Source organism: Procambarus clarkii, chromosome 80, assembly GCF_040958095.1.
Source record: "Procambarus clarkii isolate CNS0578487 chromosome 80, FALCON_Pclarkii_2.0, whole genome shotgun sequence".
Classification (NCBI taxonomy): domain Eukaryota; kingdom Metazoa; phylum Arthropoda; class Malacostraca; order Decapoda; family Cambaridae; genus Procambarus; species Procambarus clarkii.
The window spans coordinates 7,569,285-7,589,751 of record NC_091229.1 but is presented as its reverse complement, the minus strand read 5'-3'; the positions used below and the strand labels follow the sequence as shown (position 1 = coordinate 7,589,751).

The window sequence follows — 20,467 nt, the reverse complement described above, 5'->3', positions numbered from 1 at the left end:
TAAAAGTTGCACAACAAGTGGGAGCCGCAGTAAAAAAAAAAAAAAAGCCAACCAAACCCCAGGAAGAGTCAAAGGAATCTTTGACATAAAGAAAAAGTATGTAGTTATGTAACTGTTATAATCTCTGGTGCTCATTTCCACTATTGTATCCAAACATGGAGACCTTATTTTCAGTAGGTTGTATCTGCTTTAGAGAAAGTTCAACACCAACAACAAAAATCATCCCAGAACTAGGTCGACTCTCAAACAACACTACTCTCTTCATACGGCATTACACCTGAAAGGCCAGTTGAAAGGATTGTTCCAACTATCATTAGCGTTCCAAATCACTAACAACGTTTTCCTAAGCCAATAGAGCATCAAGAAGGAGGGGCCAAGGAACACACTCAAGAGAACTTGATTCCGGGCGTCACACTGACAGTATACAATCAATGTGGAACACCGAAACTACGCCACCATAATTCAAACAACCAGGCAGCTGACTCTTAAACCACCACCTTCAACAACACCACCATCTCCGCCCTTTACCCCACTTCGCACAATCTCCAAACCAGACGTTAAATCTGCTTTCCATCCATATCAACCTCTCCATCACCACAAAACCATGAATAACGACACCTGGTTCATACCTGGTTGATGGGGTTCTGGGAGTTCTTCTACTCCCCAAGCCCGGCCCGAGGCCAGGCTTGACTTGTGAGAGTTTGGTCCACCAGGCTGTTGCTTGGAGCGGCCCGCAGGCCCACATACCCACCACATCCCGGTTGGTCCGGCACTCCTTGGAGGAATAAATCTAGTTTCCTCTTGAAAATGTCCACGGTTGTTCCGGCAATATTTCTTATGCTTGCTGGGAGGACGTTGAACAACCGCGGACCTCTGATGTTTATACAGTGTTCTCTGATTGTGCCTATGGCACCTCTGCTCTTCACTGGTTCTATTCTACATTTTCTTCCATATCGTTCACTGCAGTACGTTGTTATTTTACTGTGTAGATTTGGTACTTGGCCTTCCAGTATCTTCCAGGTGTATATTATTTGATATCTCTCTCGTCTTCTTTCTAGTGAGTACATTTGGAGGGCTTTGAGACGATCCCAATAATTTAGGTGCTTTATTGCGTCTATGCGTGCCGTATATGTTCTCTGTATTCCCTCTATTTCAGCAATCTCTCCTGCTCTGAAGGGGGAAGTGAGTACTGAGCAGTACTCAAGACGGGACAACACAAGTGACTTGAAGAGTACAACCATTGTGATGGGATCCCTGGATTTGAAAGTTCTCGTAATCCATCCTATCATTTTTCTGGCTGTCGCAATAATTGCTTGGTTATGCTCCTTAACGTTAGGTCGTCAGACATTATTATTCCCAAATCCTTTACATGCTGTTTTCCTACTATGGGTACATTTGATTGTGTTTTGTACTCTGTATTATGTTTAAGGTCCTCATTTTTACCGTACCTGAGTACCTGGAATTTATCACTGTTAAACATCATGTTATTTTCTGATGCCCAGTCGAAAACATTATTAATATCAGCTTGAAGTTTTTCAATGTCCTCAGCCGAGGTAATTTTCATACTGATTTTTGGGTCATCTGCAAAGGATGATACGAAGCTGTGACTTGTATTTTTGTCCATATCTGATATGAGAATATGGAAAAGCAGCGGTGCAAGGACTGTACCCTGAGGTACAGAGCTTTTCACTGCACTTGGACTAGATTTTATATGGTTGACCGTTACTCGCTGAGTCCTGTTTGACAGAAAACTGAGTATCCAGCGTCCTACTTTACCGGTTATTCCCATTGACTTCATTTTGTGTGCTATCACGCCATGGTCACATTTATCGAAAGCCTTTGCGAAGTCCGTGTATATCACATCATCATTCTGTTTTTCTTCTAATGCCTCAGTGACTTTGTCGTAGTGCTCAAGTAGCTGTGAGACGCACGATCTTCCCGCTCGAAATCCATGTTGGCCTGGGTTGTGAAGGTCATTGGTCTCCATGAAATTGGTGACCTAACTCCTAATCACTCTCTCAAATACCTTTATGATGTGCGATGTTAGTGCAACTGGTCTATAATTTTTTGCCAATGCTTTGCTCCCTCCCTTGTGTAGAGAGGCTATGTCTGCTACTTTAAGTGCATCTGGTATCTCCCCCGTGTCCAAGCTCTTCCTCCACACTATACTGAGTGCCTGTGCTACCGGCACTTTGCATTTCTTTATAAATATTGAATTCCATGAGTCTGGACCTGGGGCCGAGTGCATGGGCATGTTTTCAATTTCTTTTACAAAATTTAATGCGCACGTGTTTATATCAGTTATATTTACAGGGGTTTGAATATCCCGCATAAAGAAATTGTCTGGATCTTCCACCTTCATGTTGTTTATTGGAGTGCTAAACATGTCCTCATACTGCTTTTTTAGGATTTAACTAATTTCTTTGTCATCCTCCGTGTATGAGCTTACACTTGTACGAATAGGTCCAATACTGGCAGTGGTTTTTGCTTTTGATTTCTCATATGAGAAGAAATATTTTGGATTTTTCTTTATTTCCTGAATTGCTTTCTGTTCTAACTGCCTTTCTTCAGTTTCATATGAGTGTTTCAATTTCCGCTCGATTTCTTCAATCTCCCTATTTAAATTATTCCTTCTTTGACGGGAAATTAGTGTCTGCATAAGCAGTTCCGTTATTTTTTTCCTGCGTTTATAGTGTCGTCTGCGTTCTCTTTCTACGTTAGATCTCTTTCTGGCTTTCCTCAAAGGAACATGTTTCAGACAGACTTGATACGCTTCTGAAGTCAGTTTTTCTATTCCTTCTGTAGGACTTGTATTACTTAGAACAGTTCCCCGTGGAATGTTTGTAAGTTCCCTGTTTATTATCTACCGACGTAGTACAACCTTTACCGGCTTCCGGGAACAATCCCATAGACAATACACAATACCCACAATACGAGGGTGCTCAGCCCCGAAACCATCTCAAGGTAACCTACCCAAACGCTTACTCTGCCCAACCTCCAGACCTATGTCAACCTCACGTATCTCAGCATTAACCGCAGCAGTGGACACACCAGGAGGGACGAGTCTCTTTCTCCTGAACCAAGAGAGAGGGATTCACTCTTCTTCTCCTGAACTTCTGAACCAGATGTCAGGAGATGGATTTTCCCGCTCCCTTGTCTACTGTAATGTGTGCACAGGAGGGTGTCTACAGAGCTGCGGTGTCCGAGTGGTTAAGGAGATGGACTTGAAATCCTTTGGGCTCTGCCCGCACAGGTTCGAATCTTGTCCGTAGTGATGTTGATTTTGGGGGCCTGGTAGCCTGGTAGATAGCGCGCAGGACTCGAAATTCTGTGGCGTGGGTTTGATTCCTGCACCAGGCAAAAACAAATGGGCAAAGTTTCTTTCACCCTGAATGGCCCTGTTACCTAGCAGTAAATAGGTACCTGAGAGTTAGTCAGCTGTCACGGACTGCTTCCTGGGGTGTGTGTGTGTGTGGTATGGGGAAAAAAAAGTAGTTAGTAAACAGTTGACTGACAGTTGAGAGGCGGGCCGAAAGAGCAAAGCTCAACCCCTGCAAACATAACTAGGTGAATACAACTAGGTGAATACAGGAGCACAAGTTTAAGAAATACAACTCCCATACAGTCATGCTGGGTGTCTACGGACAGACCCTGACAAGAGCTTTTCAACAGAGGCATTGTGGTCGCTGTAGCGAGTCTGTAGAGAAAGATATAGCAAGACGTTTATTTCAGGTAAATTTTTGTACAATTTCAAGAGGAGAGGGGGGATTGGGGGGTTAATGGTCGTAGGCCGATCCCCGCCACCACCAGCCCCCTCGTGCCATGAGGGTTGCGTCATATTAGGAGGGCTGTGATTCGTCGACGCACCAGGCCTCTGAAGATGCATGTCTGTGATTGGTGCAGAGGAGCTGAGGGGTGCCGGCTTAGATGGGAGTCCTCGCTTGGCGGGAAATTCATTCTTACGGTGTCAATTGCTGGAAGAGGCTGTGTCGTTTCCATGTTAAGCCAAGCAACGGAAATACCGCCTGCATCGACACAAAAGTCACTCTCGATAGTCGTACCATCGTCCCAGAACCGTTAGAGTAAGAATCCGGTATCGTGGAAGAGGGTTATCGTCGAAATACAACGGAGTGAACTTTATTGGGATCGTCACCTTTCCGTGATCGTTGAACGCCTCCCAGAGAAAGTGGACTGTGGTGGCTGTTACCTGCGTGTGGTAGTGACATCCATCGTCAATTGTGCCTTAGTCAGAAGGTACATGTGAGAGACGAACTCGGGAAGGTTTCCAGTGTTGTGAAGGGAACCTAGAATTCGTAATTCCGGGGAATTACATGTGAAACAGTGGGGACTCATAACTTTTTCCTAGCCGTGTCATAGCTTTTTCCAAGCCGTGTCGTATAGTTCCGTACCACGCCGTGCAGTTCCGTACCGCACTGTGCAGTTCCGTATCGCGCCGTGCTGAGGGCGTGGTACCAACGCTATCTGTGTAGGGCTACTAGCTGCATCTTCTGTCTCGTTCCACCGTGCCCAGCTTAGAGCACTGGTGGTACCTTCCGCCACCCTGTGGCCTGTGTCGTAACACCGGGCCAGTCACCCGTGGTCCTGCCTGACCACGTGAAGGATATGGGAGTACTTCCACACCGTTCCTTTCCCCTGTCTTAGAAATAATTTTGTTCTTAGAAATAATTTGTTGGTGTTTTTTTTTTATTGCTTAGTTTGAAAACTTTAAATTTAATGCTAAGTGACAATCAAGAAAGGAACAAAATGAATCATAAGTTAACTGTGTGCTGAAGACTTCATCTGGTCAGCTGTTTTGATTTCACGTATATCTACATGTTGAGCTTACTTATTCCAAATGCGAGTCAGTCTAGGAAGGAATGATCGCTGACGGAGTGAGTGCTTGAGACAGGCACAGCCAACATATGACTGTAGATTGCTGAGCCCCTTGCATTGTATTTGCTAACTTGTGGAAGTCCACGATGTTGGGACAAATGGGGAACCTAGAGAACATTTGCCTTGTACTGAACAGTAAGTCCTCCGACATCTCTGCAATGTTGAAGATTCTGATACGATGACTGGGAGAGTTTGACTTAGATGAGTTGGAATAAATGAAGTTGGTATAAGGAATTGAGCTCGGAAAATTCCTAAGAACTTTCTTTATTCTTTAACCTTTATTCCTGTCGTGATATTCAATTAGGTCGCCTGAGGAAGGACTTCCTTAGCTAACACACCAGTGTAGTAAGCAGCTCATTCCTCACTTTGGGACCATATATGAACAATTGACTAGGCGCGAGCAAACACCGAGACCCCAATGAAAATTGAAATTCCCCCGCTTAGGTCGCTGACCTTCGCCATTCGCCGAAGCGAATCTAACGAGTAAGTCCTGGGCTCTCACAACAATAATTTATTGTTGTGTGGTGCCGTATATTTGGTCCAAAACTCAGAATCAGTCTCAATTTTATTAGTCGAGTGTGTCAGACCACTTGCATAACAATAATAATGTGTGGGGGTGTAGCGAAAAGACAGTGTTAAACATAACAACTTAGTTTATTCAATAAAGTACTAACTACTACAACAAAACAAAAGAAATATCAATGACGTTACTCGAAATCCTTCCTGTGACACTATCAATGACAGCTAGACACCAGCCCCTCGGACTTCATAATGAACTAACTCGAACATAAGCGTGAACACAGAGGAATCAGCACGAAACAAAAACTAACAGATCGATAATCACAATTACAACAAATGACACAGTAGGTTCTGAAACACGTCTCCAGTAACCTCCTAACTGTTCTACGCCTCAGTGCAGTCTACACCTGCAATGGCGGATGCAATGCAATCAAATCAGTAGTCTTTCAATGACAACAATAACTAATGGGTTCACTGGCAACTCCAGCACCCTTCCTCAAATTAATCCTTACGTTAACACTCCGTCCCAAGGACGATCAACAATCAATAACAATTTATTTACGTTAATAACACAATAACATTTACGTTAATAACAAAATAACATTTACGTTAATTTGATAACTTTTACAACTGTCACTAGTAACGCGGAAATTACACAACACTCTACCCGTCGAGCATTCAGTGAGAAAATCCCATTAATCCCTGCTCCTACCAGAAAGCTGATTAATCTCTTTACTGGTTACGTTAATTTACGTTAATCGGTTACTAATCACTCAGCGATGGTAAACTCTGATTTACAATGTCCAACGTGCTAAGAGAACGGTAATCACTCGTGATTACCTTTAAAGTAATTAATTACTATCCTCAAGATCAATAATTAAACAATTAAAATACGCAACCTTTCACACTGGCTCAGCAATTTACATTAAGGTATGAATTCCGTCTAAGCCTTCCATACTCAGACCAATTCAGGTGGCTAATAACAGTAATTAGCCCCACGTTTACGTTATTCGAAAATGATGTTACTCCTCCCACGAGTCAATCAAGTGCCGGTACTTCCGGGCAGATAAATAACGACGTTACGTTAATGGAACAATGGAGCCTTCGTGTGAGTCGATCAAACATGGATCGAGGTTAATTACCTTGACTTCCTGAAACACGTCAATTATCCGGCCCACTGACCATTAATTACGACAGACAATACTCTAATTCTTATCTGGCTAAGGGCTAGGCTCCTTGAGACTACCGTAGCTGCTTGGCAGGAAAGTAAATTAACCCAAACGTATTCTACGTTACTCAAATTGTCAAAGAACAAATTCTCTGAAAGCAATGGGCGTTCCCTTGGTTACGTTATATTAATTTCCCTGCAATCACCTCACTGAATACTGGACTTCGATGTCCTACCAAATAACCAGGAGAATATATGTGTATCCAAGTACTCGTCTACAGCCGAGTTCCCCCACGACAATGACAAATCACACTAACAAATCACAGTGATTTACGTTACAATCCGGTTGCAATGACAATACTGCAGAACCTAGTAAAAGAACATACAGGACATGAACCCTCTAGAACACTGCCCCACAATGGCTTTACTGAACTGCAATCACATACGGTGATTGCTCAACTCTAGCAACAATCACTAACAATGACAACCCCTTTGCAATAACACACACGGCAAGTACTCTAATTTTCAAGTATTAGAATACTGCGCACACTTACTGTTGCAACTGACCCCAGTGCTCTCAATAATCCCTAGAACATAGGTCGACAGAGCGACGGCGGTCTCTGCAGACAGCCTCGTCACTCACCAAATTCTACCAAAATTACGTTAATACTGCAACCACAATACATTTATATATATAAATCACACTTGTCATGGCCCTGGGAACAATACAAGAAATTAAGACCACACTGTGGTACACTCCCCAATAATCATTGCTAGGAATCACTGACGTTACACACACACTAACCTGAGCGCTCAGTGTTGGAATTTCACACCTGCAAGACTACACATGGAAATAATATCACTCCATCCCACGGACGATCAAAAATGATTTAATTACCACAATGGAATTATGTAATATTTCATGGACATCCTCTCAGTCCTTGGCTAATCTATGTATACTCTGTTCCCGTGTGTACCCACACACACACACACACACTGTACGACTGTGTACACAAGACGTAAGTCACTCTGGACTGACAAGATGACAATAAAGGGTGATTATCTCCTCGTCCACACTTCACTTCACCTCTGCAGGTGCTGCGTGACAATGTGACGGAACACTTGACCTCGAATTCAAGCTTTTAGAGACTAACTGATCACCAGAAATACACACATAGGTACTTACTCATTCATACTGCCGGCTTACACACCATTCCCATACATCAGGCACCCCGCTACAGGTGGCTGGCTCACAGTGGTGGAGAATAGGCGGTGCTGGTTCCTCACGTGGTATTTTACGTACACTTGGCGTGCACTCGAACCCCCCCCCCCTCCCCTCACAACTCGGCTCGGTTCGTACCTTCGACCCACCGGTGAAGTGAGGCGTTCGTACCCAGGTGACGCACACAACGATAGCGTCTTACACAAACATGGGAAACCTGCCTTAAAACACTGACACGAATTTCCCCGTTCCCATCGACTGCTACAGAGCACTAGTAAGGCATTATTAATATTTACTGGTATGGGATCTACGAGTCTGTTACTGCTCGTATGCACATTACCCCACAATTTCAGATCACAAGATCTCCTCTACCCACTGTACACAATGTCTTTCTCCCCTTCAAGCGACGACTTCGGGCAGATTCTGTGACGACCGTTGTCGTAGATGAAGCAGTTGAGTAATCAAGCCACCACGACGCCCTATACTCAATTTGGCCGAATTAAGTACAGAGAGCGTCTTGACAAAGTGGCAGCTGGGTTCAGAATGGCGCCTACACTGGCGATTCCCGTGTCCTCCTGAAAATAACCAATGAGAGGAAGGCATACAGCGGCCTACCCCTCTCAACTAATCAGCGACGGTGTAGCAAGGCCCCTAGGGCAACTCCAAGATGGCCGACCAACATGGCGGCTCAAGATGTTTACTAAGATGGCGGCTGTTTCCATGACGACGACTAGCTCACCCACGCCTGGGGCCTAGCTTGTTTCCTGCACAAACTCGAGTCTCGCTTCAAGCCATACAATGAGATGATGCTATCGGCATATCTCTGTTCACAGACGTGCTACCCCGGCCAGGGTAACATTTCTGGACTGCTACTGACTGGGGCTCGCACATGAGCCCAAACACTACATGATTCGGTTGCTGGTTACAAAACTTAAGTCCACACACTTAACAAGTGCACTTAACAAGTGTACTGGCTCCCACAGGCATAAGAGCACTATTGTAAGTGAGCTGGTGAACCATCTCTTCACAATGACCAATCCATCCAAAAAAGGCCAAGACTTGGTTCTCCACTTTGGCCAAAATACTGTTGAACGATGAGGGGGCAGGCCATCCAGGAGAACAGTGCTTACTGAAGATGAAAGCAAACTTGACCCTCGTATAAGGTTTTGCAGACCCTTCTGTCAAGAAGGTGTGAGATTCCCTTTAAGGCAGTAAGTTTCTTGGCTGCCATGTTTGCTAGGTCCAACACGCGACTTTTCAAGGTCACTGAAGAGTTGAACTTCATTCCCAAGATGTCAACTTCGTCACTGAGCACTATGTTTTCCACTTATGTGTATTCTCGTCCCACTTGCAATATCATGCTGTCTAGTTATTACTAGACGGCATTTCGTTATTACTCTCTCGCTCTTTCTCCCTCTCATGCCGTTTTACAATAGGGCACATACCCTGCCACACTTACCAGCCACACTTACACAATCACACTTATCCTGCCACACCTACCCTGCCACACTTACCAGCCACACTTACACAATAACACTTACCCTGCTACACTTACACACTTACCCTGCCACGCTTACACAACCACTCATCCTGCCACACTTACCCTGCCACACATACCCAGCCACACTTACCCTGCCACACTTACCCAGCTACATTTACCCTGCCACACATACCCAGCCACACTTACACAGCCACACTTACCCAGCTACATTTACACTGCCACAATTATCCAGACACACTTACCCTGCCACACTTGCTGGAAGCCCATAGGAGTTCTCCCCCATCAGATGAGGTTCTAGGTGTTGTGAGTCGACTAGTGTTGACTCTCTCTTGACTTGGTGTGCTGTGTTGACTACTACTATAACTACTTATAGTAGTAGTCATGTATAGCTCCCCACCAAACGACAGAACACCCAGACAGGAATATGATAGAAATAACATGGCCACCATTAATATAACAGAGAGAGAACAGTTTCTGTCGCTAGCAGGAACGGATCCGGACTCTTCATCATGAAAGTCTTCAACCACGGGAAGATAGATTGGGAGAACAGAGACCCATATGGAGGACCAGACACATGGAGAGCTAAGCTGCTGGACGTGACAGCAAGAAAATCTCGAAGTCAACACATCAAGGGACCGACAAGAATGAGAGGAGAAGGTGCACTAGCCATGCTTGATCTGATATTGTCCCTAAATTAGTCGGATATAAGAGAAGTTAAGTTGGAAGCCCCTTGGGAATGAGTGATCACAGTGTATTGATCTCTGAGTACCTGGTAGAGCTAGGATATATCTCCCCCAAAAAAGAACTAGGAAACAAACGGCTGGTGTACCGAAAGGGAAATTATGAGATGAGAAAATTCCTAAGGGATATACCATCGGACACAGAACTCAGAATTAAATCTGTACAAGACATAATGTACTATGTCACCCAAAAAAATCAGGAGGCAGTAAACAGGTTAATTCCGGCCTAAAAGGAAAAAACCGAGAAGCGAAAGAAGAATCCGTGGTTTAATAAGACATGTATGGAAGCAAAAGTACTGAATAAATGGGCGTGGAGGAACTACCGAAATAACAGAACACCATACAGCAGAGAGAGATACTTGACAACCGGGAATGAGTGTGTTAGTGTAAAAACAGAAGCAGAGAAAAAGTATGAAAATTATATAGCAAATACAGCCAAGACTGAACCAAACCTACTCCACAGTCACATCTGGAGGAAAACAGCAGTGGAAGAACTGGTGATTAAACTTAGAATGGGTGAGGACAAGTATACAGAGAATGACAAAAAGTTGTGTGAAGAACTCAACAAGAGATTCCAGGAGGCCTTCACAACAGAACGAGGTTGGGGCTGCACTAGGAGAGGTAGAAGTAAACCAGGCGGCCTTGGAAGGGTTCGAAATTACAAGCGATGAGGTTAAATGACATCTCTTGGATCTGGAAGTGAGAAAGGCTTTTGGTCCGGACGGAATCTCACCATAGGTATTCAAAGAGTGTGCCGAAGCACTTTGCTTGCCACTCTCCATAGTGTATAGTAGGTCACTGGAGATGGGAAACCTACCAGAAATATGGAAGTCGGCTAATGTAATCCCAATATACAAAAAGGGCGACAGACAAGAGGCACTGAACTACAGGCCAGTGTCCTTAACTTGTATTCCTTGCAAGTTGATGGAGAAGATCTTGAGAAAAAAACATAGTAACACACTTGGAAGGAAGGGACTTCGTGACAATCCACCAACATGGGTTCATAGAGGGTAAATCTTGCCCGACAGGCTTATTAGAATTCTAGGATCAAGTGACAAACCTTAAGCAAGAAAGAAAATGATGGGCGGATTGCATTTTCTTGGACGGCCGGAAAGCCTTTGACACAGTACCCTATAAGTGTGACAGGGTAAGTGCGGCAGGGTTAGTGTGGTTAAGAAAGAGGAGGACAGACAGCTTGAGGCTTCAAGAAGACCTGGACAAACTGAAGGAATGATCCAACAAATGATTGTTAGAGTTTAACACAAGCAAATGTAATGTAAATAAGATAGATGCAGGAATCTGGATACAAGGTATCATTTGGGAGATAAAATTCTTCAAGAATGAGAGAGAGAAAGACCTGGGGGTTGATATCCCGCCAGATCTGTCCCCTGAAGCCCATATCAAGTGGATAGCATCAGCGGCATATGACAAGTTGGCTGAAATAAGAACGGCCTTTAGAAATTTGTGTAGTGAATCATTCAGAAATTTGTATATTACAAATGTCTGACCAATCTTGGAGTATGCAGCCCAAGCATGGAGTTCATATCTAGTTAAACATAAGACTAAACTGGTAAAGGTTCAAAGGTTTGCCACCAGTCTAGTACCCGAACTGAGGGGTATGAACTACGAGGAGAGACTACAGGAATTAAACCTCATGTCGCTGGAAGACAGAAAAGTTAGGGAGACATGATTACCACAGACAAGATTCTCAAAGAATTAATAGGGTAGATAAAGACAGACTATTTAACACAAGGGGGCACAAGCACTAGGGGACACAGGTGGAAAGTGAGTGCTAAAATGAGCCATAGAGACATTAGAATTTTGTTTGTTAGTGTCAGAGTAGTTGACAAATGGAGTGCATTAGGAAGTGATGTGGTGGAGGCAGGTGCCATACACAGTTTCAAGTGTAGATATGACAGCCCAATAGGCTCAGGAACCTGTACATCAGCTGATTGACAGTTGAGAGGCGCGACCAAAGAGCCAGAGCTTAACCCCAGCAAGCACAACGAGGTGAGTACAACTAGGAGAGTACTTGCCTTCCCACACTAGCCCTGTCACATTTACCATGTATCAAGACTGAGAGGAGTTGCATCCAACAGCCTGATTGACCAGGCTGTTAATTTTAAACAAATAATATATTATCGGAAGAAAAATATCATATATATCCAGTGGGGGTAAAGGTGTGGATATAATGTAAAATATATATAAGATGGTATTGTATGTAGGAGGTGTGAAATTATTACACTAAGAAGTGTAATAATTAACAAGTGTACTGGCTCCCACAGGCATAAGAGCACTATAAGACTAAACACTTAGGTTATTCAAGTACATGGAGGGAAAAAGTAGTACAGGATAATAACGGGTCTATAGGAGATATTGTGGGATATGTCAGGGGATACCTTGGGGATTAGTTTAAAATCTGAGGAAAATTCAGAGCAAGGGTTGAAGTTACAAACTATGGATTATATTCAATAAAGTTAGATGAGGCTTACTAAAATATATATGGTATGAATATTCATATATGCATTATAATATATATATATATATATATGTCGTACCTAGTAGCCAGAACGCACTTCTCGGCCTACTATGCAAGGCCCGATTTGCCTAATAAGCCAAGTTTTCCTGAATTAATATATTTTCTCTATTTTTTTTTTTTTTTTTTTTGAGATATATACAAGAGTTGTTACATTCTTGTACAGCCACTAGTACGCGTAGCGTTTCGGGCAAGTCCTTAATCCTATGGTCCCTGGAATACGATCCCCTGCCGCGAAGAATCGTTTTTTCATCCAAGTACACATTTTACTGTTGCGTTAAACAGAGGCTACAGTTAAGGAATTGCGCCCAGTAAATCCTCCCCGGCCAGGATACGAACCAATGACATAGCGCTCGCGGAACGCCAGGCGAGTGTCTTACCACTACACCACGGAGACTGCAATGAAACTGCAATGACTGCAATTTTCTTATGAAATGATAAAGCTACCCATTTCATTATGTATGAGGTCAATTTTTTTTTATTGGAGTTAAAATTAACATAGATATATGATTGAATCTAACCAACCCTACCTAACCTAACCTAACCTATCTTTATAGGTTAGGTTTGGTTCGGTAGCCGAAAACGTTGGGTTAGGTTAGGTTAGGTAGGTTAGGTAGTCGAAAAACAATTAATTCATGAAAACTTGACTTATTAGGCAAATCGGGCCTTGCATAGTAGGCTGAGAAGTGCGTTCTGGCTACTAGGTACGAAATATATATATATATATATATATATATATATATATATATATATATATATATATATATATATATATATATATATATATATATATATATATATATATATATGTCGTACCTAGTAGCCAGAACGCACTTCTTAGCCTACTATGCAAGGCCCGATTTGCCTAATAAGCCAAGTTTTCCTGAATTAATATATTTTCTCTAATTTTTTTTCTTATGAAATGATAAAGCTACCCATTTCACTATGTATGAGGTCAATTTTTGTTATTGGAGTTAAAATTAACGTAGATATATGACCGAACCTTACCAACCCTACCTAACCTAACCTAACCTATCTTTATGCGTTAGGTTAGGTTAGGTAGCCAAAAAAAGCTAGGTTAGGTTAGGTTAGGTAGGTTAGGTAGACGAAAAAACATTAATTCATCACAACTTGGCTTATTAGGCAAATCGGGCTTTGAATAGTAGGCTGAGAAGTGCGTTCTGGCTATTAGGTACGACATATATATATATATATATATATATATATATATATAAGATATATATATATATATATGTCGTACCTAGTAGCCAGAACGCACTTCTCAGCCTACTATGCAAGGCCCGATTTGCCTAATAAGCCAAGTTTTCCTGAATTAATATATTTTCTCTAATTTTTTTCTTATGAAATGATAAAGCTACCCATTTCATTATGTATGAGGTAAAATTTTTTTATTGGAGTTAAAATTAACGTAGATATATGACCCAACCTAACCAACCCTACCTAACCTAACCTAACCTATCTTTATAGGTTAGGTTCGGTTAGGTAGCCGAAAACGTTAGGTTAGGTTAGGTTAGGTAGGTTAGGTAGTCGAAAAACAATTAATTCATAAAAACTTGGCTAATTAGGCAAATCGGGCCTTGCAAAGTAGGCTGAGAAGTGCGTTGTGGCTACTAGGTACGACATATATATATATATATATATATATATATATATATATATATATATATATATATATATATATATATATATATATATATATATGTCGTACCTAGTAGCCAGAACTCACTTTTTGGCCTACTATTCAAGGCTCGATTTGCCTAATAAGCCAAGTTTTCCTGAATTAATATATTTTTTCTAATTTTTTTCTTATGAAATGATAAAGCTACCCATTTCATTATGTATGAGGTCAATTTTTTTTTATTGGAGTTAAAATTAACGTACATATATGACCGAACCTAACCAACCCTACCTAACCTAACCTAACCTATCTTTATAGGTTAGGTTTGGTTAGGTAGCCGAAAAAGTTAGGTTAGGTTAGGTAGGTTAGGTAGTCGAAAAACAATTAATTCATGAAAACTTGGCTTATTAGGCAAATCGGGCCTTGCATAGTAGGCTGAGAAGTACGTTCTGGCTACTAGGTACGACATATATATATATATATATATATATATATATATATATATATATATATATATATATATATATATATATATATATATATATATATTCAGTTGCATATGTCCTGGGGACCATTCAGGCTTGTTCGCATATATATATATATATATATATATATATATATATATATATATATATATATATATATATATATATATATATATATATATATGTCGTACCTAGTAGCCAGAACTCACTTCTCAGCCTACTATTCAAGGCCCGATTTGCCTAATAAGCCAAGTTTTCCTGAATTAATATATTTACTATAATTTTTTTCTTATGAAATGATAAAGCAACCCTTTTCTCTATGTATGAGGTCAATTTTTTTTTATTGGAGTTAAAATTAACGTAGATATATGACCGAACCTAACCAACCCTACCTAACCTAACCTAACCTATATTTATAGGTAAGGTTAGGTTAGGTAGCCAAAAAAAGCTAGGTTAGGTTAGGTTAGGTAGGTTAGGTAGACGAAAAAACATTAATTCATGGAAACTTGGCTTATTAGGCAAATCGGGCCTTGAATAGTAGGCTGAGAAGTGCGTTCTGGCTATTAGGTACGACATATATATATATATATATATATATATATATATATATATACCGTACCTAGTAGCCAGAACGCACTTCTCAGCCTACTATGCAAGGGCCAATTTGCCTAATAAGCCAAATTTTCATGAAATAATGTGTTTTCGACTACCTAACCTAACCTAACCTAACTTTTTCGGCTACCTAACCTAACCTAACCTATAAAAATAGGTTAGGTTAGGTTAGGTAGGGTTGGTTAGGTGCGGTCATATATCTTCGTTAATTTTAACTCCAATAAAAAAAAAATTGACCTCATACATAATGAAATAGGTAGCTTTATTATTTCATAAGTAAAAAATTAGAGAAAATATATTAAATCAGGAAAACTTGGCTTATTAGGCAAATCGGGCCTTGCGTAGTAGGCTGAGAAGTGCGTTCTGGCTACTAGGTACGACATATATATATATATATATATATATATATATATATATATATATATATATATATATATATATGCGAACAAGCCTGAATGGTCCCTAGGACATATGCAACTGAAAACTCACACCCCAGAAGTGACTCGAACCCATACTCCCAGAAGCAACGCAACTGGTATGTACAAGACGCCTTAATCCACTTGACCATCACGACCGGACATAATGAGGTGATAGCCGAGGCTATTTGAAGCACCCCACCGCCGGCACTCGGATAGTTATCTTGGGCATAGCATTTTACCAAATCACCTCATTCTTTGGGGCACACGTGAGGAACACAAATGCGAACAAGCCTGAATGGTCCCCAGGACATATGCAACTGAAAACTCACACCCCAGAAGTGACTCGAACCCATACTCCCAGAAGCAACGCAACTGGTATGTACAAGACGCCTTAATCCACTTGACCATCACGACCGGATATAATGAGGTGATAGCCGAGGCTATTTGAACCACCCCACCGCCGGCACTCGGATAGTTATCTTGGGCATAGCATTTTACCAAATCACCTCATTCTTTGGGGCACACGTGAGGAACACAAATGCGAACAAGCCTGAATGGTCCCCAGGACATATGCAACTGAAAACTCACACCCCAGAAGTGACTCGAACCCATACTCCCAGAAGCAACGCAACTGGTATGTACAAGACGCCTTAATCCACTTGACCATCACAACCGGACATAATGAGGTGATAGCCGAGGCTATTTGAAACACCCCACCGCAGGCACTCGGATAGTTATCTTGGGCATAGCATTTTACCAAATCACCTCATTCTTTGGGGCACACGTGAGGAACACAAATGCGAACAAGCCTGAATGGTCCCCAGGACATATGCAACTGAAAACTCACACCCCAGAAGTGACTCGAACCCATACTCCCAGAAGCAACGCAACTGGTATGTACAAGACGCCTTAATCCACTTGACCATCACGACCGGACATAATGAGGTGATAGCCGAGGCTATTTGAACCACCCCACCGCCGGCACTCGGATAGTTATCTTGGGCATAGCATTTTACCAAATCACCTCATTCTTTGGGGCACACGTGAGGAACACAAATGCGAACAAGCCTGAATGGTCCCCAGGACATATGCAACTGAAAACTCACTCCCCAGAAGTGACTCGAACCCATACTCCCAGAAGCAACGCAACTGGTATGTACAAGACGCCTTAATCCACTTGACCATCACGACCGGACATAATGAGGTGATAGCCGAGGCTATTTGAACCACCCCACCGCCGGCACTCGGATAGTTATCTTGGGCATAGCATTTTACCAAATCACCTCATTCTTTGGGGCACACGTGAGGAACACAAATGCGAACAAGCCTGAATGGTCCCCAGGACATATGCAACTGAAAACTCACACCCCAGAAGTGACTCGAACCCATACTCCCAGAAGCAACGCAACTGGTATGTACAAGACGCCTTAATCCACTTGACCATCACGACCGGACATAATGAGGTGATAGCCGAGGCTATTTGAACCACCCCACCGCCGGCACTCGGGGTGGTTCAAATAGCCTCGGCTATCACCTCATTATGTCCGGTCGTGATGGTCAAGTGGATTAAGGCGTCTTGTACATACCAGTTGCGTTGCTTCTGGGAGTATGGGTTCGAGTCACTTCTGGGGTGTGAGTTTTCAGTTGCATATGTCCTGGGGACCATTCAGGCTTGTTCGCATTTGTGTTCCTCACGTGTGCCCCAAAGAATGAGGTGATTTGGTAAAATGCTATGCCCAAGATAACTATCCGAGTGCCGGCGGTGGCGTGGTTCAAATAGCCTCGGCTATCACCTCATTATGTCCGGTCGTGATGGTCAAGTGGATTAAGGCGTCTTGTACATACCAGTTGCGTTGCTTCTGGGAGTATGGGTTCGAGTCACTTCTGGGGTGTGAGTTTTCAGTTGCATATGTCCTGGGGACCATTCAGGCTTGTTCGCATTTGTGTTCCTCACGTGTGCCCCAAAGAATGAGGTGATTTGGTAAAATGCTATGCCCAAGATAACTATCCGAGTGCCGGCGGTGGGGTGGTTCAAATAGCCTCGGCTATCACCTCATTATGTCCGGTCGTGATGGTCAAGTGGATTAAGGCGTCTTGTACATACCAGTTGCGTTGCTTCTGGGAGTATGGGTTCGAGTCACTTCTGGGGTGTGAGTTTTCAGTTGCATATGTCCTGGGGACCATTCAGGCTTGTTCGCATTTGTGTTCCTCACGTGTGCCCCAAAGAATGAGGTGATTTGGTAAAATGCTATGCCCAAGATAACTATCCGAGTGCCGGCGGTGGGGTGGTTCAAATAGCCTCGGCTATCACCTCATTATGTCCGGTCGTGATGGTCAAGTGGATTAAGGCGTCTTGTACATACCAGTTGCGTTGCTTCTGGGAGTATGGGTTCGAGTCACTTCTGGGGTGTGTGTTTTCAGTTGCATATGTCCTGGGGACCATTCAGGCCTGTTCACATTTGTGTTCCTCACGTGTGCCCCAAAGAATGAGGTGATTTGGTAAAATGCTATGCCCAAGATAACTATCCGAGTGCCAGCGGTGGGGTGGTTCAAATAGCCTCGGCTATCACCTCATTATGTCCGGTCGTGATGGTCAAGTGGATTAAGGCGTCTTGTACATACCAGTTGCGTTGCTTCTGGGAGTATGGGTTCGAGTCACTTCTGGGGTGTGAGTTTTCAGTTGCATATGTCCTGGGGACCATTCAGGCTTGTTCGCATTTGTGTTCCTCACGTGTGCCCCAAAGAATGAGGTGATTTGGTAAAATGCTATGCCCAAGATAACTATCCGAGTGCCGGCGGTGGGGTGGTTCAAATAGCCTCGGCTATCACCTCATTATGTCCGGTCGTGTTGGTCAAGTGGATTAAGGCGTCTTGTACATACCAGTTGCGTTGCTTCTGGGAGTATGGGTTCGAGTCAATTCTGGGGTGTGAGTTTTCAGTTGCATATGTCCTGGGGACCATTCAGGCTTGTTCGCATTTGTGTTCCTCACATGTGCCCCAAAGAATGAGGTGATTTGGTAAAATGCTATGCCCAAGATAACTATCCGAGTGCCGGCGGTGGGGTGGTTCAAATAGCCTCGGCTATCACCTCATTATGTCCGGTCGTGATGGTCAAGTGGATTAAGGCGTCTTGTACATACCAGTTGCGTTGCTTCTGGGAGTATGGGTTCGAGTCACTTCTGGGGTGTGAGTTTTCAGTTGCATATGTCCTGGGGACCATTCAGGCTTGTTCGCATTTGTGTTCCTCACGTGTGCCCCAAAGAATGAGGTGATTTGGTAAAATGCTATGCCCAAGATAACTATCCGAGTGCCGGCGGTGGGGTGGTTCAAATAGCCTCGGCTATCACCTCATTATGTCCGGTCGTGATGGTCAAGTGGATTAAGGCGTCTTGTACATACCAGTTGCGTTGCTTCTGGGAGTATGGGTTCCAGTCACTTCTGGGGTGTGAGTTTTCAGTTGCATATGTCCTGGGGACCATTCAGGCTTGTTCGCATTTGTGTTCCTCACGTGTGCCCCAAAGAATGAGGTGATTTGGTAAAATGCTATGCCCAAGATAACTATCCGAGTGCCTGGGGTGGTTCAAATAGCCTCGGCTATCACCTCATTATGTCCGGTCGTGATGGTCAAGTGGATTAAGGCGTCTTGTACATACCAGTTGCGTTGCTTCTGGGAGTATGGGTTCGAGTCACTTCTGGGGTGTGAGTTTTCAGTTGCATATGTCCTGGGGACCATTCAGGCTTGTTCGCATTTGTGTTCCTCACGTGTGCCCCAAAGAATGAGGTGATTTGGTAAAATGCTATGCCCAAGATAACTATCCGAGTGCCGGCGGTGGGGTGGTTCAAATAGCCTCGGCTATCACCTCATTATGTCCGGTCGTGATGGTCAAGTGGATTAAGGCGTCTTGTACATACCAGTTGCGTTGCTTCTGGGAGTATGGGTTCGAGTCACTTCTGGGGTGTGAGTTTTCAGTTGCATATGTCCTGGGGACCATTCAGGCTTGTTCGCATTTGTGTTCCTCACGTGTGCCCCAAAGAATGAGGTGATTTGGTAAAATGCTATGCCCAAGATAACTATCCGAGTGCCGGCGGTGGGGTGGTTCAAATAGCCTCGGCTATCACCTCATTATGTCCGGTCGTGATGGTCAAGTGGATTAAGGCGTCTTGTACATACCAGTTGCGTTGCTTCTGGGAGTATGGGTTCGAGTCACTTCTGGGGTGTGAGTTTTCAGTTGCATATGTCCTGGGGACCATTCAGGCTTGTTCGCATTTGTGTTCCTCACGTGTGCCCCAAAGAATGAGGTGATTTGGTAAAATGCTATGCCCAAGATAACTATCCGAGTGCCGGCGGTGGCGTGGTTCAAATAGCCTCGGCTATCACCTCATTATGTCCGGTCGTGATGGTCAAGTGGATTAAGGCGTCTTGTACATACCAGTTGCGTTGCTTCTGGGAGTATGGGTTCGAGTCACTTCTGGGGTGTGAGTTTTCAGTTGCATATGTCCTGGGGACCATTCAGGCTTGTTCGCATTTGTGTTCCTCACGTGTGCCCCAAAGAATGAGGTGATTTGGTAAAATGCTATGCCCAAGATAACTATCCGAGTGCCGGCGGTGGGGTGGTTCAAATAGCCTCGGCTATCACCTCATTATGTCCGGTCGTGATGGTCAAGTGGATTAAGGCGTCTTGTACATACCAGTTGCGTTGCTTCTGTGAGTATGGGTTCGAGTCACTTCTGGG

At 43.3% G+C, this 20,467-nt stretch overlaps 1 non-coding gene across 1 annotated transcript; it reads left to right on the top strand.

Annotated features, from left to right (window-relative positions):
- Positions 1-3,192: 3,192 nt before the first annotated feature.
- On the top strand, positions 3,193-3,274 carry TRNAS-UGA (transfer RNA serine (anticodon UGA)). Its single transcript has one exon. It is a non-coding gene; the product is annotated as a tRNA-Ser (tRNA).
- Positions 3,275-20,467: the final 17,193 nt, after the last annotated feature.